This window comes from Tenrec ecaudatus, chromosome 6, assembly GCF_050624435.1.
Source record: "Tenrec ecaudatus isolate mTenEca1 chromosome 6, mTenEca1.hap1, whole genome shotgun sequence".
NCBI lineage: Eukaryota > Metazoa > Chordata > Mammalia > Afrosoricida > Tenrecidae > Tenrec > Tenrec ecaudatus.
The window spans coordinates 12,000,264-12,023,281 of NC_134535.1; the positions used below are offsets into that span (position 1 = coordinate 12,000,264).

Consider the following 23,018-nt stretch of genomic DNA (forward strand, 5'->3'; position numbering starts at 1 on the left):
TACTGGCAATGTGTCCACTGTTAGCGGAGCTCTGACCGGCCCAGGCCTGGGCTCTCACCGCCCAGGCTGGCGGCAGAGAGCAGCAGCTGGGGGTCTGGACAGCTCAGAAAGCGGCCTCTCCAGAGGGGCCCGCGGGAGGAAGCGAAAACACTTGTATTTTTTTTAAAAAAAGAGAGAAACAAGGTTAAAATGAAGTTTATTAATTTTTAGTGGTTTCTTTTTCAATAAACCTATGTGTGAAACAACTGTTTTATATCCACGGCACCTGAAAGATGCATTACCTTCTTAAGGCCTTAACAATTTTTTTTTACTATTTTCTTTTTTTAATACCCAACTATTAAAAAGTATAAAATCCAGGAAACAACACAATGCAACGTAACCACTGGCAGGGCTGCTCAGTGGCAAGCTCCCGTTTCCTTTATAAAAATGAAGCAAAAAGCAAACAGGTAACTTGTGTTTGTGGGCCACCCAGGGCTGATGCCCCTTGTCCTGCAGCCAAAACCTGGTCTTCTACCAGTCCCCAAGGGAGGAGCACGGCTTGAGTGGGCTGGACCCCGGAGACCAAGACAGTCAGCCCTCAAACCAGCCTCCAACTTTGTTCAGGCCCCGGCCAGGCCCTCTTATTATCTACTGATTAACCCAAAAAAGGATGATAAAAACAAAAAGATTTAAAAATGTAAAAGCAAATATAAATAGTGTTTCTGGAAATGAAAAAATGTATTTATGTTTAAACATCAATTCCCCATTCTTGAAAACATGGACCGTCCCCACTCCCCTCCCCCCACACCTGCCCACTTGGAGATGACTAGTGAGCGACACAGGGTTGGGTGGAGTGGCTGGCCTGTACCCCAGGCCCTCTGAGGGCCCTCGAGGCGGGAGAGGCCTACAGACCTCTGCGTGAGATGAGTTTGCTCAGTTCAGCTTCAGGTTGGAACCTCATTGTTGCTGGAACACACTTGGAGTTCTTCCACTAGATGAGTTTAAAATAGAATCAAAAGGGATAGCGCACCTTTCATTTAAACAAAGTCTTTCCAGACTAAAAATAGATTTATATATATATATTTTTTATCCCTCCCATTCAGTTCCCCCACCCTTCTCCTTTCACCCCTCCCCTCCCCCCTTCCCCCAGTTGTCACTATGGAGATTGTGTCCATGGAAACAGCCATTTCAACTTCTTGGGTCTCTTTCTGGGCATCCAGTGAGTGTGATGCAGAACTGAGGAGGAAGTGCTGGCCGGTGGGCACGTCAGGGTGGGGGTGGGGTGGCTGCTGAGGAGGGTCCACCACCTCTCACCTCCACAGTCTCACCAGGAAGACACCTGGGGTGCTCCTATGGAGATAGTAAAAGGCATGGAGACCAGGAGAGGAGGTAGTCCTGGCTGGGCTCTGCTCTGGAGCCCAGCTAACTGCTGCTCCAGTTAGCTTGTGTGAAGAGATCTTCACACTAAGGGACCTGCGGCTGGCATGTTCCCTTGGAGGGCAGAGGGGAACTCAGACCCTGCTGGTCTACCGGATGGATCGGGACCAAGATTTCTCCAGGAATCATGGATATACCTCTCAGCAAGGAGAACCACTTTCAGCACCTGGGTGGCTGGGCACAGCTCCCAGCACACAGAGCTCCATGAGCCTGCCAGGAGACCCCCCAACCCTGAAGTTCACGGGGGGGAGGGGAGAAAAAGATGGTCAGAGGCACAGGGCTGTTCAGAGGTGGAACTGGGCCCTGGTGTCTCACAGCCTCGCCGCTGTAGTCCCTGTCCACCTGCAGGGACCTGGCGATGAGGCTAGGGACTGTGGCCGGCATGGCTGAGGGAGCTGTTTTCCCCTCTGCGGTGGAGTCCAGCATTCTCCTTCCAAAGCCTCAGCTGCCAGGGCACAGATCTTATTTAGCCAAAGCCTTCCAAAATGCACCCCACCACTGCTGGCTGGCCCTGGGCAGACCTGACTTAAGCAGTTCTCACTGTTGGGAGGGAGCTGAGGTCAAATTCAGAATCTGCCCCCTTCAAGGAGCACACAGTTTCGGTCGAGCAGCATCTTCTCGGTCTTGGAGGATTGCGCATTGGCCTTTTCTCAACAAAGCCACAGCTTGCCATTGCCTTCTCAGAGCAGGGACTAAACCCTTGCAGCTCCACTGGTGGGGATCAAGACAGCCACATTGTTCCTTTGCCTCCATCCCTTCACTATATCCCCCCCTCTCCCCTGCCCCCCACAGGCTCAGGGGGCTTGCTTTTTAACTTTTCCCCGTTCCTCTTTGTCTCTTTCTTGGTCTCTCACACACTACTGCTAACCTCCAGACCACTCCCCTTAGCCTAGGGTATTTAGGCCTGCGCCACACCTAGCCAGGTGAGCTCTACCCTGAGTGGCAAGCCCAAGGCTGAAAAAGGCCCTGCTGACCTAACAGGGGATACTCTGCTCAACATCTTTCCTGACTGTTTGCCTGGGATTCCAAAGTAGCTCAGCCAACACTCAATGTTTCTAGCTGCAGCAGGAACATCTTTCCAACCTCCACAACACCAAAGAAGCAACCCACCAGCCTTCTGGGTCACTCCCCTGAGAGGGAAGCCACAGGAGGATAAAGTGGTAGGTTAGTTCCATAGTGAAATAAGCTGTAGGCAGTTCGAAGAAGCACTCCTACAAGTCTCCCAGAGAGAGCCAGTGCTACCTGGCTCCTCTAAAACAAAACAACACAAACAGCCATCAGCCCCAATGACCTCAACGAAAAAACAGTAGAAACAAATGGCAATGGCAGAGGTCCTGAACATAATGACATGCATAGAGGAAGCAGACATTGAGATGCCACAGAAAGAAATTTTCCGCTGAATTAATTGGCCAGGGGCATAAATCTATTTGTATGATGTTTAGATAAGCCCATTGTCATTGAGTTAAATTCTACCTCACAGCAATCCTATATGGGTTTCCCAAGGCTGTAAATCTTTGTGGGAACAGCCTCATTCTTTCTCCTGTAGAGTCACTGGTAAGTTTAAACCATGGATCTTGTGGTTGTCAGTTCAATGCTTACCTGACAGCGGACTCTATGACCAATTACTGAAATTGAAAATAAAGTGGTTTCAAGGGAGTAAAAAAGAAAAGAAATTTTACTTGGAGTCATACAGGATATGAGGGAAACAATACAGAAAACATGAAATGATAGAAGAGGTAAAAACTATAAACCAGAGAAATACATGAGCTTAGGGAGGAGATAAGAAAACCAGTAGCACACTCACGGACCTCAAAAAGGAACTGGAGAAATCAGAGAACCGCATCAGTGACTTGGAGGACAGCCAAGCAGACTTTAACAAACGCAAACAAAAATCTAATAAAATCACCAGAGAAGCTGAAGAAAACTTAAGAGCTATGTCTGATGCTATGAAGCGGAACAACATTAGAATTATTGACTTACTGGAGGAAGACACAACAAAGAAGTCATCTGCAAAAATTGTGAGAGAATTCTTGGAGGAAAGCTTCCCCAGCTTAATGAATGAAAAGCAGGCAACCATTTAGGAAGCTGAAAAAGCACCAACTACACTAAATCCCAAGAAGAAGTCACCAAGGCACATAATAGTTAAATTATCCAACTTTAAGGAAAAGGAGAAAATTATGAGAACAGCCAGGGAAAAACAAGCAATCACATACAAAGGTTCCAAATAAGAATATGCTCAGACCTATTAGCAGAAACTATGAAGAAGAGGAGAGAGTGGAGTAACATATTCCAAAAATTGAAGGAAAACAATGCAAACCCAAGAATACCCTACCCAGACAAATTATCAATCGAGATAGATGGCCACACCTGGGACGGTGTATTTCCAATCACCCGCCAGTCCCCAGCACTCCTTTCTTGAGTCACCCACTCCCTTGCTTGGCACTCGCATTGGTGCATCATTCCCCCATGGAAATGGCTCGTTCCCACTGCTGGCTTAATCCCACCTTCCTCCGAGGCCCAAATGTACTGCTCCTGGTGGATGAAATCTTTCCTCATGCTGGCCTCCAAGGGCGACTGCCCCTTCCTGACCGGCACCTTTCAGACACTTGCTGTTGTATGCTTTATCTTTCTCTCTCACTCCAAAGTGCTACTAGCCCGAGCTTCCTGCTGTCGTGGGACAGTCATACGTTCCGTGGGAATCCAAGCTCTGCCTCTCCGGTGAATGTTCCGTGTGACTGCACAAATCCTCACGCCTCCTCAGACCGCTGCTCTCCCGCTGCGTTTGGGGGAAGCCCCTGGGAGTCCTGTTGGTAGTGGGGTGCAGAGCTGCCCAGCTCACTGCTGCTTTCCTTTCTTACAGGGCCAGGAAGACATGCAGAGAAAATGCTCACCCAAGTGATAGGCTTACGGCCTCTCCTCCTTCCCACAGCAGAAGGGCCACGGAAGCCCTCTGCTCCCTGAATCTCCCTGCACAGCCCTGGACCATCACCCAGGACCCTGGGCTTGGGCTGTTCCCTGCATAGTGAGTCAACTGTGCCCTGGGGCACAAGCGCCTCTGTTGTGAACAAACAGAATAAATGCCGGTCTGGGTGATGGAACGACAGCCACGGGAGTCTTTCATGGCTGGCGCTTTCTGGCCTGCCCTGGTGTCCACTGAACACATGGATCACTGCTGTACCGCCAGGTCGCTCGAGCCTCTGGGCTGGGCCCACCTAGGCACTTATGGGGCTGGGACCCATATCCAAAGCCCAGCCAAGACTGTCCCTTTTCCTTCAGTGATGCCAGCCGTCTGGACGACTTAAGAAATGTCATTCTTAAAAGGAGAATTTCAGAACTTGGGTTCTTGGGATAGAAGACAGTCTAAGGAGTGGTTTGTGCTGAGAAGGTGGGGACCCAGGTGGTCGCACATCTAGGTCTTAACCTCTTATTCAGCATTGCTCCAGGGAAGGACCAGAGAAGACTTTTCCAAAGCAAAGCAGTCATTGCTTTAGCCTGGGTCACCATTTCCTCTCCTGTCACCACCCGGAGTGTCATAAAGCCGGGAGGACTGCCTCTGTTCTCATGGGCCCCAACAGCTGTGTCCCTAGCAGGGTGCCACCTTGAGCGGGAATGAATCGCGTCTCAAGGCCGGGTGCTTGTTGGAAGGAGAAGGGCCAGGCCCCTGGGTGGCCATTTTCCGCAGAGACCAGCTTGCCAGTTGGGCTCTGTGCCTCTTGGTGCTGCCCTGATCCCTCTCTGACCCCAAGGACTGGCTCATTTGGTATCGCCGGTGCCCTGACACCAAGCTGTCCGATCCTGGAGGCCGTAGAAGTCCTAGCTCAATCAGCCAAGGCATCCAGCCTCACGCCTCGCTGACAGTTTCCGAGCAGATGGCCTCATCCTTTCCTGTTTACCGACACCCAGGGCTCTGAGACGGAGCGTCCAATCGCACTCACAGGAAACCCCACACTTCAGGAAGAGGGAGAGAACAGGTGGTGAGTACACCGAGACCCCACTTGTTGAGGCACGAAGTGAGAGATGCGCTGCAGAAACATAGCTTCCCGCGGGCTCACCAGTGGAACTGAGTTCAGGAAGTGACCGCCCCACACTGAGTTTATTTGCATTCTGCCACAATAACATCACGTCACCTTCCACTTGGTGCCCTCACGGGTCGTGTCAACATAGAACTTGGACAAGAAATCCTTCGGCCGCGGTGCTTCTGTTTCATGGAAGAAGCGCATCACGTGCGTCCGCTGCTTCCACACTTTGATCGTCTCCTCCAGCTCCATCTTGCCCTGCACAGGGAAGGGGGGGGAGGGCTGGGGCAAAGTAGGAGGGATCCAGCCCTTGGGCTGGGGCCCTGTTCTTGGTTTCCCACCGGCCAGACAACAGCTATTGTATCAGGAAAAGGAGGTGACTGGCCTGCAGCAACTCTGAGGCTCACACAGATCGTGCACCCGGGGCCAACTGGTTCCCCAGAGAAGATGCATCCCGGCCAGAAGCCCTCCCCCTAGTGCCACCTGCCTTCCTGAAGTTATGCTCACTCTTTCTCCCCTTCCTCCTCATGGGGTGCACTGAGGGTCCTGCGGAAGCTAAGGAGGCTGGCTGGAGAGATTCTCAGGCCCAGTGTTGGCACCATTTGCACAGGGCTGACTGACCACCAGCCTGCCTGCCTCCCCCAGTGGAAAGCCGGCTACCAGATGAAGCAGCACCCCCCGGGATGAGGCCCTACAAGGGCGTGAGCACTTTGCTCCTTTTTTTGGTCATAAAACACAGGTGGGGGGCTTTCCTATCAACACCTTTGCATTAGCTATAACCAGGTGAAGGACCCTGAGACCGAGCGCTGTTCTCAAACCCTGAGCCCACACTCGCTTCTTTGTAAACATGGAGACAAAATGTTCATCTGGGGAGACCCAGGGCAAGTTGGGTGCATGAAAGGGTGGCAGGTTCCTTAATGATCAGAAGATCCACCACCCTGGGGTCCGTGACATGGGCGTTCTTCATGAACATTTCTCGGACTTTGTCCCGTCCATGCTTCACCGTGATGTCCAGCTGGAATAGGTGCACTAGGAGGACACGATTCAGGGTAGAACCAGCGCATCAACAGAGATTTGGAAAAGCTGCAGTGGATGTTCACAGAAGCCATGCAAGCTGCCGCTTCCTTCCACTTACTAGACATCAGCCCTTCCCTGCTCTGGGGGCTCAAGAAGTCAAGAGGTGACCAGCTGCTGCTGCTCCACCCTCCCCGCCCCCAGCAGCTTCCATTCCATTCCCTGTGAGGGCAAGGTGTGGGGCTGCAGGCAGCAGCCAGTACAATGCAAGAGTTCCCATCATGGGGGTGGCGTCAATGCCAGCTGACCGGCCCTCTGAGGGGTGTGACTGTGTAGGGCCTGCAGGAGGGGAAGGGGAGAGAGGTTTACGAGGTTCGCTCCTGCTCATTATCGAATGGAGGGGCAGCCGTTGGGACCGAGGACGGAGAAGCCCGAGGGGCAGCAATCCAGACACATGGGCAGATTCAGTAGCTTCGACGTCATGATTGTCCTTCTGTGCAAGCTGCTCCCCTCTGAGGCACAGTCGGCCTCCCCACGGGGTTGACTGGTGACAACCATGGTGGGGCAGGGCCTGGTATATGGAGGGGACTGTGGGGAGGGGCGAGGAGTTGGGGGCAGCTCGGGAGACGGCGAGGTCAGAGTGGGCATCCTGACCGCAGTGCTGCGCCTCTTCCTATGATCTCAAACCAGCTCAGGAAACCAGGAGGGCCATTTAGTGACGGAGGAAGTCGAGCTTAACATCTGAATGTTTAGTTATATTCACAACTTGGGGACAGCGATGGGAAAATAAAACAGCCTTGAAGAAAAGACCCGAGCCACAATGCACAGAGAACCACGCCTGACCCACTCAGGACATTCACTGGTAAGGGCAGAAAGAGACGAAAACTGAGGCCCCAGTTTTATGGCTAGGTGTCTGCCGTCAGCACAGAGGTTCCCTCGGGGTCGATGTAACTCGGGGTCGCTCCAGGGTGGACGTCCTACACTGCACTTTCCCCCTGACGTGGCTTTGCTAGCTGCCCATCGACGGTGGCATTCTATAGAGGAAAGTGCTTTAAGCCCTACAGACTGGCAAACACACCCTGCTTTCCCGTCAGAGAAGAGACTATTCAACATCCTTGTTAGAATATTAGGGAGTTCAGAAAAAAGCCCCATAGTCCCCCCCATCCCCGACAATAAAGAGAGAAAAACAAATGGGCAAGCAAACCTGGAAACTAGAATTGAGAATTCTTCCCACTGGGGCCAGTGAGCCTAGAACACATGACAGTGGCTTGTCTGAATCCTACAGAAGGACCCTGGCAACCGGGGCCCTAGAGGCACAGTCTGTGTTGAACGTATCGTAGTGCTCCTTTCAGAACAGGGATGTGGAAGGAGAAACTGTCCCTGACAGCAGTACTCAGCTGGTCTGCATTTTAAATGCACGGCTCAAGCCAACCTATGGGAGTTGCTGGCGGTTCCTGCAACCCAGCGACCGGCCGGCCAAACACACTGCCATCAAGTCAACTCCCACTCATGGCAAGCCCTTGAGACAGCAGAGCTGCCTGCATGGGCCTCCAGGTTCAATCTTAATGGGAGCAGAGCCTCATCTTTCTCCTGTGGCTTCACGCCGCTGCCACTGTAGTCAGCAGATCAAAGTGAAACCCGCACTGCCATCAGTGTCTCCCAAGTCCTCCCGCTCTGAGATGCCCAGGGTCTGTGAACTTCCAAGGGAAACGCTCACTGGCACACGTAGCTGACCGCAAAGTCCTGGGTTACCTGTCCTTTTTCTAAGAATATTCTGGAAGCACTAACCTGTTAGTAAATCTTAAACACTGTGAAAAATGAAAAGTAAGCATTACTTTCTTTGGGTACCACCGATGATGGATATCTCCGAGAAAAACGATGGCTTCAGACAAGCTGGACATTTGTACTTACAAGAATGGTCCCAAGTTATAACCGATCCAAAATGAATGAACCACAAAAATCAATGACATTATTTGGTCCCAATTACCTACTCTTTTCTAGGGAGACCCTACACCTATGTCCCAGGCACCTCCCCCTAGTAAAGCCCCTGAACAAGTGCCCCTGTATCAGGGAGAAGTACGGTAAGAGGCCAGCAGGACGCTCCCTGGGCTCTGGCCCGTATAATCATTCACTGGTCTACACCAAGGGGTTCCCGGCTCACTTTGACTGCATGTACACTAGAGTGGTACAGAAAAGGTGAACACGGCCCTGCACCAGGCTGAACTACGGATTCGGGGGTCTGATACACATGCAGTTCTAGAAGCAGGGTGCACAGCTTTTTGCTCTAGTTCCTCTAACAATCCCGGCAGGCTCAAGGCGATCCTTCAAAGGAAGACCATGTGGTGCAATGGAAAGGGCCTGGGCTCGGAGCCCGGACAAGCAGGGCTCAGTCTCCACACCGAGCACCCTCGTTTGGGGCACAACCCCTCAGCCTGTTCTTTCCTCAGCTGAACAACAAAACCCAGGGGAAAGTGCCCTCTGACCCACTCCTATACAGGGCCGTGGGGCTGATCATCTTTGCAGGTGATCCTGCCTGAATGAGCTCGGTGTAAACTGCCGGGCCTTCTCCACACATCAGTGACACTGTGGGCAGACTGCTCTGCTTCTCTGTCCCTCCTTCTGAATCATCCACAGGACACTTCCATGCAAGGCCCACTAACATCACTTGCGGCCTATCACACAAGAGGTGCCCAATGACATGGACATTAAATGACCGAATAGAAAGTCAACAAACAAACAGGAATAAACTGTTAATCTGTGAGCGGCAAGGAGCATGAGACACTTTCTTCAAAGGAGAAATCTTAGCAGACAAAGAGGTCTCCCCGCAGAGACCAAGGGGTGACCGGGTGGGGAGGGCTCATGAGGTTGGGAGAAACAGTCGGGGTCTGCTGTCTGGTTCTTCCAGCGACCAGCACTGTGATCCGCGGCCAGTTAGTGTGCCTCTGTGTCCTCATGTGTAATAAGGAAACCTCTAACACGCACCCTAAAAGAGAGCAACATGAGCGTTAGGATACTCTGCTGTCAATTGCCATCCAAACTCTGGATGCCCTTTTAGCAATGCTGTAGGACCAGTGAAGGAAAGCGGGTCTGGGCACTGGACCGGCTACAGATTACCAACCGCTCACCTCCAGGCGGTACGGCCCCTGGCGGCCCTTCTGCTGTGCCCTATGGGCTCCCGTAAGCCCTGCCTTCTCCCTGTCAGGCTGGGGCCAATCTTCCCAAACAGTACTTAAGGGAAGGTCTCGCAGTAAATGAGGGGGTGGCCCCGAAACAGCTGGGCACTATGGGTTTTCTGGCTTCTAACCCCAGTGCAGCCATTAGCTTCAATGAGGCTGGGCAAACCGCACTTCCTGAATCTGGACCCTCTGTTACCCCCTGAAACACAGAACGGCCCCAGGCGCTCACAGAAACAGTCTACTCTGAACATCTAAACATCCCTCCACTTCCCACCCCTTCTGACTGTCACCCTCCACTTCCCACCCCTTCTGACTGTCACCCTCCACATCTATTGTTGAACTTCAGTCCCAGCCAGGTCACTCAAGGTCCCCTCCCCTTAATCTTTGTAGGGTGAAGGAAGCTCCCATCATCAGCAACCTGACAAGAACTACTTGCAGACAGCAGTCCAGAAAGAAAAAGAATGTTTGGAAATAGATTGTGGCAGCAACTGCACAATACTGCTTGCCATGATTGAACTATGGAAGGATCGATGTCGTAAGTCCCAATTAATAAAACGTACAAATTTTTAAACTCCCTTGAGGACAAGGACTCTGTGGGACAGACACAGTCCACCCTGCCCCACTCTCGGCCCAAATACATCACATTGGGTTTTGCCAGAGCAGCCTGATGACTGTGCCCTAAAAACCCAGCCCCGTTCCAAACACTTCAGAACAGGAACCTACTGAATACAGTTGCATTCTGAAGAAGATTAGAAGGCACAGAGAGATGAAGGAACTTGCTGGAGGTCACACAGCCAGTCAAGGGCAGGGCCCTGAAGGAGGACCTGGGCCCTAACCTCCACATTCTATGCCTCACAGTAGGGGTGAAGGGCCAGTTTAAAGATCTTGAAAAGCAGTAACAATAGAGGGACACTCCCTGATACCTGTGCAGGGAGCAGTAGGTACACTGGGCAGCACTGAAGGGACACAGGACAAGAAGGCAGCTGTCTCTGCATTTGGGAAGCTGCCTACCAAACCTTTGGCCAGCTGACATCTAAGTGAAGGCTGGGGTGCTGGAGCAAAGGGGGCAGGCCAAGGGAATTTCACAGGAAGGAGAGGCAGCAGAGCAAGTGACAAGGTTGACAAGGTCCCACAGACTATCCAGGAAGGACCAAAGCAGGGGACACTCACTAGGTGGCACAATGTTATGTGCTTGGCTGCTAAGTCAGTGGTTTCCAAGCTACCAGCTGCTGGGGGTTGGCACCATGTGGCAGTCTGCTTCAACACATCCTGGGAAATTCTCTCTATGGCGCATTTCTACAGGATGGCTGGGGATCTGGAATGCACTGATCAAAAGACAAGGGGGTGGTTGGGGAGGTGAGAGTGAGGGCAGGGGAGGTCGCCCGGCCTGGAAGACTGGGAAAAGGTCGGCGGACTTATTGAATGACCTGGGACGGCATTCTCCCTTCTCCAGTTCAGTCTCTTTTCCTGTAAGTGGTGAGGGAGCTCAATGCCTACAGCCACTGCGGAGCGTCAGCAATGTTTCCTGAGCTTTTCAGGTTCTCTTGGGAGAAGCCGGGGCTTTCAATTCCAGTAAAAGAATTCGTCTCAGAAACCCACAGGGGCAGTTCTACTCTGTCGTATACGGTCGCTGTGAGTCGGCAACGACTCGGTGGCAGTGAGTGAGTGAGTGAGAGTTGGTTTTGTGCTCCAAAGCCACCAGGGCCAAGGTCGGACCATTGGTTGCGACTCCCTTGAGGACCCCACACGTCTCACCGATCCTCTTAGCGGGACTAACGCTGACAGGTCGTGCCCTCCTCCCAGGGTTCCTTTGAACTCCGGAGGCCACGAGAGGCCAAAGCGCCGTCGGATGCTGGGCACCGGCTGGCTGACCGCGGCGTAAACGCAAGCCGAGGCCACCTTGAGGTTGGGCGACCCGACTCCACCCAGAACCAATCAGAGGCCGGCGACCTTGAACATTGCCTCTGAGGGCCCGCGCGCGCCGCTGCCTCTCACCAGTGTTTGGCACCTCCGGATACCAGGCACGGTAGAGCTCGCGCACCCTCCGTCTGGCCTCGTTCATGTCTCGGCTGAAGATGGGCTTCACGGAGGCGCCGGCCGCCGCAGCGACCCGGCCTACGCTGCTGGCCGCCATCTTGCTAAAGGAACCACTTCCTTCACTCCGCCCCTCTTCGACTCGGAGCGCGACCCCAGGCCAATAATCTTTCTCATTGGTTCAGGTTGATGGTAGTTACGCCCCTAACTCCTGGCTGGGCGGGAGGACGGCTAAGCGATTCTCTGATTGGGTGGGAGTGCAGCCGTGGAGTTGCGCATGCTCACTAGCGGAAACACGGCCCTGGTTCGCCGTCCGTCGTTAGCGTCGCACCGCGGACCTACTGCAGCCGCCAGGGGGCGCTCGGGGATAAGCTGCCTGCTGGCGGGAGGGAGGCGGCGCAGAGTCAAGACCTCCGGCGCGCCCTGAGGCGCCTCAGGCCTCCGAGCGTTGCCTTCGGTGGCGGGTCTGGACATTTGGGCCCCCGGAGGCGGAGAGCGACTTTGGACCCACAACCGCCGCGCTGAGCCTGCCCCTGCGCGGCCCTTCGGCCACAGGTAGGCTTTCTTTTCATCCAGTCTGCGGTAGACAGGGGCAGCCGGCGCAGCGCCGCCCTCGCGTTTAGTTCTTTGGCGTTTCTCCACAGGCTGATTCTGCCTGCAGCCCCGCTTCAGACAGGCATTTGGGTCCCCAGGCTGGATCTCTGGGAAGGAATTTAGGAAGTGAAGGGACTTTAGCTGCTCCCATCCAGGCCACACCCTGTGAGCTGTAACTGACCCGCCCCTAGTGCTGTGAGCTACCAGGGATGAGTACCACAGAAGAACCATCGCCTGGCCCTGCGCCCTCCTCAGGACCCTTGTGTGGATGCTTTACCTTGTCAGCTGTCTCCTTGACGATCAACCTCGCTTTCACCGGGCTGTACTTGACCAAGTGGCATGCCCTCTCCAGGGACTGCCCTCTCCTGGCCATATGAGTCCGCAGTAGGCCTGTTTACTCTCTGGTCTGTAGGGATGGTTGAAACCCAAGGTCCAGGACTGCCACCAATTCCATCCTGAACTCAGTGACCCAGGAGGAAGGCAGGACTGCTCCCTAGGAGGCCCTAGATCTGGAATCCTGAAGGGAACAGGGAGCCTCGAGTTCCCCCACAAAGTGGATGGTGGTGCGGAACCTGTAACCCATCAGTTAGCTGCCTAGCACCTGCCCCACTGCCCCACCAGAGCTCCGTAGAGATTTCCTGATCTGCATTTTGCAGATGAGGAAACTGAAATGCAGAGAGGCTCCCGTTGCCACCTTAGACCCTTCCTCTGGCGGAGCATAGGTCTCTGAAAACTCAAGTGACAGGCACCTTGTGGGCGCCTGCTAGGGAGAGACCAGTGTGGGTTATGGCCTCCATCTATGTGTTAGTCCAGGTAGACCAGACAAACAAATCCCTGAGTATAAGAAAGAGATTTATCTACGAGAGCAATTGAACATTGAGAAAGCAGCCCAGCCCAGACCAGATCAAGTGCATAAGTCCGATATTAACCCTTATGTCTGATACCAATCTATAAAGTCTTCTTTAGACTCATGAAACACATGCACTGAATATGATGCCGAATGTAGAAGATCAGAGGCCATTGGGTAAAGGCCTTGGATCTAGTGTCATTGGAAACATCTCAGCAGTGGCAAGTGTCTGTGTGTCAATGTGGGTCCATGTGTCTTGTCAGCTGCTATGTCTCCCAGGGAGTGAACAGAGATAGAGAAGTGTCTCTCACCTCCCAGGAGGAAGTAACAGATTTCCCAGAATTCTCAGGAGAAGGCCATGCCCACACAGAGACCTCATTGGCTATCTCCAGATTGACAGCCCATATTGCCATCCCTACACTCTTAATCCTTAAATTGACACCAGATTAGGTGCCTACCACAATCTAACTCAGGGTTGAAAACAGATTCCCTTTAACCCACTTGCTTTTAACATGCATTTTTACCTGGAAATGACTCAGACAGAGGAGGCATGGAGTATATGTATATAAATGGCAGCGCATCAAAGTGAAGTGGAGACTGTGGAACTACCCCACTAATGAAGCGTTTGGGTGACCCAACAGAACCACAAACACACACTCTCCAGGTGACCAACACAGAAACTGTGGTGAAGGGAGACCATAGTCGGTGTAAGATAGGAACATAATACTAATTGATCATTTATCAGCAGATCGCCAGGGTGGGGAGTGGGAGGGATCGGGAAAAGAGGAGCTGATCCCAAGGGCTCAAGAGAAGGTAAATGTCTGGAAAAGAATCATGGCAACATATGTACAAATATGCTTGATAACAGCCAGCGCATTAGCTCGTTTAAGGCACACAGCACACCTGTGAGGCAAGGCTGGTTGTTAAGCCCATATTACAGATGAGAAAACTGAGATCCAGTAACTGAACCTTAGGCTCCAGAAATATGCCCGACATCATGACACCTATCTGTGTCATTCTAACTTGGCCCATGACCTTGCTAACCACTCTGGGACCTTTGAGGGCCCTGTGATTCTTATATGGGCATTGGATCTACACTCTGCACCCACCGGTCTGTGATCTGCCTGCGTCCTTGCATGCAGCTGTGTGAATCTGAAGAGGGACTTATGGGCTTCCTCTGTGGACTGGGCTGGGATGTTTCCCTGAGCTAGAATGACTTCTTTATATAAAAGCTGTGTCTTATACATATATGAGTGTCCAGGATATGTTTCTCTAGTCAACCCGGCCTGACACACTTACTCTGTAATCATCAGTGCCATCACTGGGCATTTACTTAGGAGAAATACAAAGATTGGTCCACACCACGGCGTGTACACAAGTGCATAGCATTGGGCGCAGTAGGCAAAGCGAGGCCATTAACTGATGCATGGATCAGTACAATGAGACCTTCTATACCAGGGACTATTTTCTAGCCATGAAAAGGAATGTGGTCCTGACTCCACTATGTGAACTGGGCTTTCCTTCAAACTTACCTGTAGCCCTTGACCTTCAGGCTGAAAGTCCCATTCTGTGAGACGCAGCCCATGACTGCTGTCCCAAGGCTACAAAACTGCTTATCTTTGGACTGTGGCTCAGTCTCTTGCCTAGAGGGTCCCCAAGGCATAGTGGCGGGGGATAACCATATATTTATCATTGTAATGCCCTCTTACTTTATTCTGACACGTATTAATCTGGTAGGCATGCTTCTGCCGATGGACTGCATATTATTGAAAGTTTTGCCCTATTTCCCACCCCCATGGTTCATGTAAATAATGTCCAGTCATTTAACAGTTTAATCTGTATGAATCAACAGCTCATGAATAGCAGTTTGTAGCTGGCCTAGACTTGTATAACTTGGTTTCTCAACAGTGTTTTAAATTCTATACCATTGGCTAAACTAATAACACTCTGCACAGAATTACCTTATGCTCCAGGGGGATGATTAATAATGTTCTCTAAAGTAAAATGAAAATGATGTGAGCCATTTAAAGTGAACCCCTAAAGTGAACCAGAGACGCATATAAACTTAGCTATATGGATGAATTCTGGGCTCGCACTTAGTTATAGCCCCATTCCAAGAACAATGAGTTCTTTTTACATGGCCCTGCTTGTTGCTCGGCCTTACGAAGAGGTCGCTGAAGACTTGGGTGCTATAGCAAAGTGTGGTGAAGAAACTAGATGGTGCCTAGCTATCAGACAGAATAGCATCTGGGGTTTTAAAGGTTTGTCTTCTAACAAGCAGCCATCTGAGTGAGGCATCAATTAAGCCCACATGGAAGTAGCTCACCAATCTGCGTGATCCATGGATTGTAAATAATAAAATCCAAATCCAAAGGAGGGAATGGTATTTGGGCTTAAATTGTGAACACCTGGTATACAGAAGGCTGTGCATGACGCTGGATGTCCCAAATCCATTTACAGAGTCCACACATGGATTACGCCTTTGGTGAATCCCCTCTGAGCAGAGCTCAGGGATGTGAATAGCATTGTTATCAGACAGAGAACATTGTAAAGTTGATTATGACAGAATCGTTAGTTTAAAATGTTTTATCATTTGATCTCCCCCTTTTACAGTTGATTACATGTACAAAGGAAAAGAAAAGTGCAGGGGAAATTCATGTGGAGTAGGCTCCAGTGAATCCTCCCTGACCTTGGACAAGGGGTGTGAGAGCCTGGCTCTCATGCAGAGCGCATTGGGAAGTGCATGACTGCAGAGGGAGTTCAGTTAAAATACAACCCTTTCTCAGTTGATGACCCGTCTGACCCAATTTACATTTCATCTAGTTTTTAATATTCTCTGCTCTCTTTTAGATTTAAGTTTTTGTTTTACTTGATTATTACTGTGTGTGTGTGTGTGTGTTTTCCTGTATATGAAATCCAGGATAGGTAAGTCTCTAGAGACAGTAACTGAATTAATCATTTTTTAAAGTTATGGCAGGGGGTTGGGAGGAAATGGTGAGCTAATAACAATGAGTACGAAAAAGAAGAAACATCAAAAATTGATTGTGGTGATGATTGTATAACTCTAACTATGATTCATCTATTGACTTGCATGATAGGTGACATGTCAAACTAAAGTTTTTTTTACAGAAAAGAATGAAGTCAATAAAAAAAAAGAACAAAAAGAATGAAGTCATGATATATATGCTACAACATGGATGAACCTTGAGAACATTAAGCTCCGTGAAACGAGTTACATAAAATTGTGTAACTCACTTAAATCAAATATCCCTGAATAGTCACATACACAGAGACAGGAAAAAGTTGTTTGACATCATTGTAGATCTCAGTGAGCTGCAGGAAGCAGTAGAGAGAGATGCCGTGTAGCCTTTCTCCGGTTTCCCTCCATGGTGCCAGCATCCAGATCTGTATGTAGCACAGGATCAAACCCAGCATATGTACAGTCACATCAAGATCAGAACATGTATATCACTGAACGCTTCCTCATGCTGCTCCTTGATAGTCGTACCGACTTCCCTTAGACCCCTCCCCTCCTTAGGCCCGGACTGCCACCAATCTAGTCCCCATTTCTATAATTTTGCCATTTCAGAAAGATTATATAAATGTACCCACATAGTATGGAAGTTTGTGTGTTGACGTATATTATTTTTTAAAGGATATAAAACTATATTTAGCACGATTCTTCTCTTTTTACAATAAATAATATATAATAGGATTAATATTCTGATTACTATAAAGCTATTTTCCATCGCTTCAGCCAAATTGGATTAACCCATATACTGAAACTTGAACTACTGGTAAAGAATGGGTTTGGGATTAAAAAATAAACATAAAGAAACCATGCAGAACAATAATTGAGATTACAAATTTGTTTGCCATTTATGCCAGCAGTTCTTAAACTTCACCCCTAACTATCTTATTAGGTTTTCACCAGCAAAGTCTGAAAACATCCCATGATTCACAACCTTTTGGTCAGTGTAAGGCAGAGGTTTCATTTTCTGTAAAGAAAGGGCGAGCCAAGAGGGACTATTGGTGCTCTATGCCCTGCGTATCAGTCTTGCCAATATCAGTCAGTTTTCTTCTCTGGATCATTTATTTGTTTGAATAGCTTATAGCTTACAATTTTTTCCCCATTTACTTAAGGTGATCGATCTATTTCTTGAGCTGCTCAGAATGATAGAAAATCATTCTACATATGATTGTTAAGTGTCAATTTTGTTTGGAATAGTTTAGTTTTTGGTAAATGTAAACACACACGCACACGCACACACAATCCAGACTGGTCGTAAGGCATACGTTCTGGATGAATACAAGCTCTGATTGAGTAATGACTGAGTAAAATTTCTTTTCTGGTAAATGCAGCAACTACAAAAAGCTCTGTTCCTTCAAAGCAACCAGTGCTCTCGATGCAAAAACAGCAAAATAACTCCAACAACTACAATACTCTTTCAAGACAAACATACCAAACTTGATTTCCATTAGAAGGTCGTTAATTAAAATATGCAGTTTATATTATCTATAAATAAAACACAAGAGTCAAATTATACCCATCGGTATCACTGCCACCAAATAATGAACTTCTATCTTCTGGACAAGAATGTCAAGTTAGTTTCTCCTCATGAAACACAGTTCAGGTCATGTTTGCCTCTCTTGCCCCAAGCCTGTCTCATCGGAATCTTTCCATTTCTGAGAACCATTCACCTCCCACTGCTGGCTGTGGCCCCAATTATTGACTCAAGATCAAGGCTTTGGGCATAGCCCCTGGGTCTGTCAGCAGCTTCTCTTTTTTCCTTGTCATCAGATTCACTGTCCGATAAAGATTTCCTTTTTGTATCATGTTTTCTTTGCCAGCTTTTTGAGAATTAAGAAATGCTTCGCTGGATTCTGGACAGGCCCCATGTTCTCCAGGTTCCCTCGTAGTGTCAGCATCTGTCAGTCCCTTCCTTTCCACCCTCCCATTCAGCACGTTTTCTACCACTTGAACTTTTTTACTCTTTCCATTCTGTTTCTTTCCTTTTTTTCTTTCTGCAGCATTGTTTTATTGGGGCCCTTTTGAGTGCAGACTTGAACTATTATTCATACCTGTGCGCTACTCTAGGTCACAGGCCCCAGGCATCTCCTGCCCTGCGAGGCTCCAGCTGAAGCCACACCTGAGCAGGAAGGAGGCTGAGTGCGAATGCAGTCATTTTTGCTTAGCTCAGATTCTGAAGATTTCCTTCTATGATTTTTTTTTCTAGACGTTTTCTAGTTTTACATTACAGTGTGTGATCAATTTGAGGTGTGTGTGTGTGTGTGTGTGTGTGTGTGTGTGTGTGTGTGTAAGGTTGCATTTTCCCCTCCGGCAGCTCTTTTTCTTAATTAAAAATTAGGATAATTTATGTAAAATACAAAGGTCGTGTGCAAATTCTGAGCATTTTGATAAATGTCTACACTTCCATAACTTCATAATCCCGATGAGACCGTTCCATCCCTCTCAAACCTTCCGCCATTCTCCCTTGAAGTCCTTCCCAACACCCTATCAACCAATGAACAGCCTTCTGTCCTTAAGGGTTGTCTCTGTCTGTCATCTCTATTTAAGATGGCGAATTAGGAAAGGGGGTACATGTTGAATCAACTTTGTATTTCATGGTTTAAATGACTAACACATACAAAAGGTCCACCTAGTATTCCCTTTGCAAGGATGTCATGTCGTTGGGAAAACACAGCACCTAGCCTGGTGAGTCTGGTTTCTGTAGCACAATGTATTTTCCACATTGTGTCCGTACTTTGTCCTACGTTGTTCCCATGGATGTGCATCCATTGTGTGGATGTAGGAGTTTGTTTATCCCTTCATCAATGAAAGATATTCGCAATGTTTATGCCTTTTGTGGGGTATAAAAAAACCACTGCACAGAGTCGAAGAAGAAGGACTGGCTCCCCACTCTGAAGGAAGGAGCCACCGGAAACCATTTGCTTCGAAACACAGTCAGATACGAAGACCTCAAAACGGGAAGCCGAATATTATTGGAGGGAGTCCCGGAAAAGGGGCCTCTCAGGTCCGAGGGACTCAACTGGCAGATGAGGAGGAGCTGGTTTCTCAGAGTGGAGTCCACCATGGTGACGAGGGTCCAGTAAAGCCTGTGGGAATGCAGGGGTGGGTTCCGATCACGGTGCTCAGTGTTGACATCACTAAGACTAAACCGTATCCCAGCCAAGTTCTACAGTACACTCTGGTTACTCTTCCTTGTGTTTAACCGTGATTTCTGCGATTTTCTTTTTGTATATCATTAATTCCCAGAGGCTCTGGTGGCAGTGTGCGTGACGCCATGGGCTGCTAACTGCAAGTGCCTCCAGGTCAGCAGTTCAAATTCACCAGCTGCTCCTCAAGAGAAAGGCTGCGTGTTGTACTCCCGTTAGGAGGTTCCATCTCAGAAACTCACAGGAGCAGTCCTACCCCGTCCTGTAGGATAGCTAGGAGTCAGCATGCATGTGATGGTAGTGTTTCTTATCATGTATTCTTCGAAGCTCTCTGCCCAAATGATGTCTCCTTTCAATGTGTGATGGGGGCCACTCCCACTGCCTTCAACTTCTTGTAGAGGAGCCCTGTGGGGACCTGCCAGAGCCCTGGGGTGCTTCCCCCACCACTGGATCCACAGACTTTTTACCCCCTGGCCTGTTATCGCCCTGCAGTTCTGCATCACTGCATGTGGGAGCGTGAGTCTGCAGAGGGACTTATGGACTAGTATCAGGCTGACGGACTTCAGTTGGACTGGGCTGTTTTCCTGGTCATCAATTACTCTCTGATATGAAGGACTTTCTTACACGTAGACAAGTGTCACTGGATTCGTTTCTCTCGGTAGCCCGCCCTAACACGGACTAGAAAGTCCCTTCTTTTTCCTGAGGAGAAACTGCTTTTGAGTTGCTGCCTTGCAGACCGCAGCCCAACATGTATCTACTGTGTCACCAGGGCTCCACGAAGAAGGCCTGTCCGTATTATGTAAATTTACATAGCACACACTAAAGAGTGATGAAGATGTGAAAAAGTCTAGCAGCATCTTGGTCTCAAAGTGATCAAATATGCACTCAAGATGCATTGATGATTACTAGTAATTGGAATGCAAAAGCTAGAAAAACACAGAATCTGTAGTTGGAAAATAAGGCTTGGTATTTTCCAAAACCAAGACTTAATTCACTGAAAAGTTGTTTTTCAACAACACAACAGCAACGATAGACACGAACTTGACCAGATGGAATCCACATCAATCAAATTGACTACATATTGAAAGCGACCATGGAGAAGTCCAATGTCATAAGCCAACTGAGGTCAGAGACTGGCTGTGGGACAAACTATATTTGGTCACATGTAAGTTCAAGTTGAAGCTAGAAAAAATTAAAGCAAGTCCACAAGAGCCCAAATATGATCTTGATTATATGTCACTTGAATTTAGAGACTATCTCTCAAATAGATTTGGCACATTGCAGAGCAATGGGTGAAGGGCAGATGAGTGGTGGGATAACACTTAGAACATCATACGCCCGGAAGGTCAAAGGTCATTAAAAAGAAAAGAAGGACCGGAGTCGACATCAGAAGAGACTCTCAGCAGGGGGTGCCCACGGGAGTGTAAGGGATAGACTCTGGGGCCAGAGCGTGGCACCCCATCGGACTTGACTGAAGGACATGCCTAGAGTTAAAAAACCAGTCCTTGATCTATTTACAGGTTTTTCTTTCTTTTTAAAAACTTTTTTCTTTTAATTAATTTATTGTTTTATGGGCCACTGGTTTTCTTTTTTGTTGTCATCGCTGTGTTCTCATATGTCACTTGTCTTGCTATGCCTTGTTTTTTTGGTGCATATTATTAACTCTATAGATTTATCTAGATCAGATAGGCTGGATGAACAGTCTGGAGGAGAAAACAACGGGACCAATGGTTCTGATAAGCAAGCAACCATCTAGCTCAGAAGCATCAAAGCCCACATGGAAGAAGCACACCAGCCTGTGTGAGCACAAGATGTTGAAGGGACCACGTATCAGACATCAAAGAACAAAAAAAATCCTATCAGTGGGTGCCCACCTTCCCAATATGATCACTTAAGACAAATGTGTGCATAAGCAAATGTGGTGAAGAAAGCAGATGGTGCCCGGCTATCAAAATATATAGCATATGGGGTCTTAAAGTCTTGAAGATAAACAAGTGGCCATTTGCTCTGAAGCAACAAAGCCCACATGGAAGAAGCACACCAGCCTGTGTGACCATGAGGTGTCGAAGGGATCAAGTATCAGACATCAAAAAACAAAAAATCATATCATTGTAAATGAGGGTAAGTGCAGAGTGGAGACCCAAAGCCCATCTGCAGGCAACTGGACACTCCCTTTCTGAAGGGTCATGGGGAGATGAGCCACTCAGTATGCAGGGTAGCAACGATGAAACATAAAACCTTACTCTAGTTCTTAAATGCTTCCTCCCTCCACTATCATGATCCCAATTCTACCTTACAAATCTGGCTAGACCAGAGGATGTACATTGGTACAGATAGCAACTGGAAACACAGGCAATCCAGGACAGATGACTCCTTCAGGACCAGTGGTGAGAGGAGATACCTGGAGGGTCAAGGGAGGGTGGGATGGAAAGGGGGAACTGATTACAGGGATGTACATATAATATATATAACCTCCTCCCTGGGTGAAGGGAGACATCGGACAGGGCAAGATATGAAAAAATAATTCATGAATTATGAAGGGTTCACGAGGGAGGGCGGAGTGGGGAGGGAGGGGAAAATGAGGAGCTGATACCAAGGGTTCAAGTAGAAAGCAAAGGTTTTGGGAATGATGATGGCAACAAATGTACAAATGTGCTTGATACAATGGATGTATATATGGATTGTGATAAGAATTGTACGAGCCCCCAATAAAATGATTTTAAAAAGAAGAAGAGACTCTGAAACTTGCTCTTTACCATAGAGAAGCTACAGCAACGGGAAGAAGTGATGAAGTAAAACCTGAGCGGGCAGGTTCAACGGGCAGCTTAAAGTAAGACAACAAAATGTGCAAAGACCTGGAGTTAGAAACCAGAACAGAAGGACACATTCAGCATTCTCACACTGAAAGAGCCAAAGATAAAAATAAAGTTGCAATCTTGAAAGATTCTATGCACAGAATAGTAAATGATACAGCAAGTATCCAAACCAAAAAAAAAAGGAAGGAATATACAAAGTTAAAAAAGAAATTGGGGGCCATTCAACCATTTTAAGAGGTTGCATATGATCAAGACTTAATGGTATTGAGGAAGAAGTCCAAGCTACACTGACAGCCTTGGTCAAAAACAAGGCTCCAGGAGTCGACAGAACACACTAGTGCAAATGCCCAACAATCCCATGCAGCTCTGGAAGAAGGCATGTTTGTTCTCATCTCAGAGAGAGGTGACCCAGCGGAATGTGGCAATCATCAAGCAATACCATTAAGATCACATGCATGTAAAATTTTGCCGACGATAACGGTTGTAGCAGAAGAGGAGGTGGAATAAGGAATATCATTACTGACATCAGATGAATCTTGGCTGAAAGCAGAGTACCAGAAAGATGTTGACTTGTTGACTGTGTGGATCACAACAAATTATGGATAGTCTTGAGATGAATGGGAATTCCAGAACCCTTCCCTGTGCTCCTGTGAAACCAAGAAGCACTTGTTGGAACAGAGCGCGGTTGAAAAGCAGGAAAGGTGCGAGTCCGGGTGTATTCTTTGCCCACAGGTGATCCGTGTGTACGGGAACCTGGAGGGTACGAAGAAGGAGGTCTCAGGGTTAGAGGAGTGCTCGTGGGTAACCTGAGAAAGCAGATGGCACAACCTTGCTTGTTAAAAGCACAGGGCTTGAAAACACCAGGATAAAAAGAAGAATCAGGTGTGTCTTCCAAGTGACCAGTGGACACCATCATGATCCCGTCAGT

General features: G+C 48.8%; 1 long non-coding RNA gene across 1 annotated transcript; it reads right to left on the reverse strand.

Moving 5' to 3' along the window:
- Positions 1–180: 180 nt before the first annotated feature.
- On the reverse strand, positions 181–11,799 carry LOC142451900 (uncharacterized). The gene is made up of 3 exons (XR_012785007.1): positions 11,618–11,799; positions 1,137–5,690; positions 181–970 (listed from the first exon to the last, which is right to left on the reverse strand). It is a non-coding gene; the product is annotated as an uncharacterized LOC142451900 (long non-coding RNA).
- Between the last annotated feature and the right edge of the window lie 11,219 nt (positions 11,800–23,018).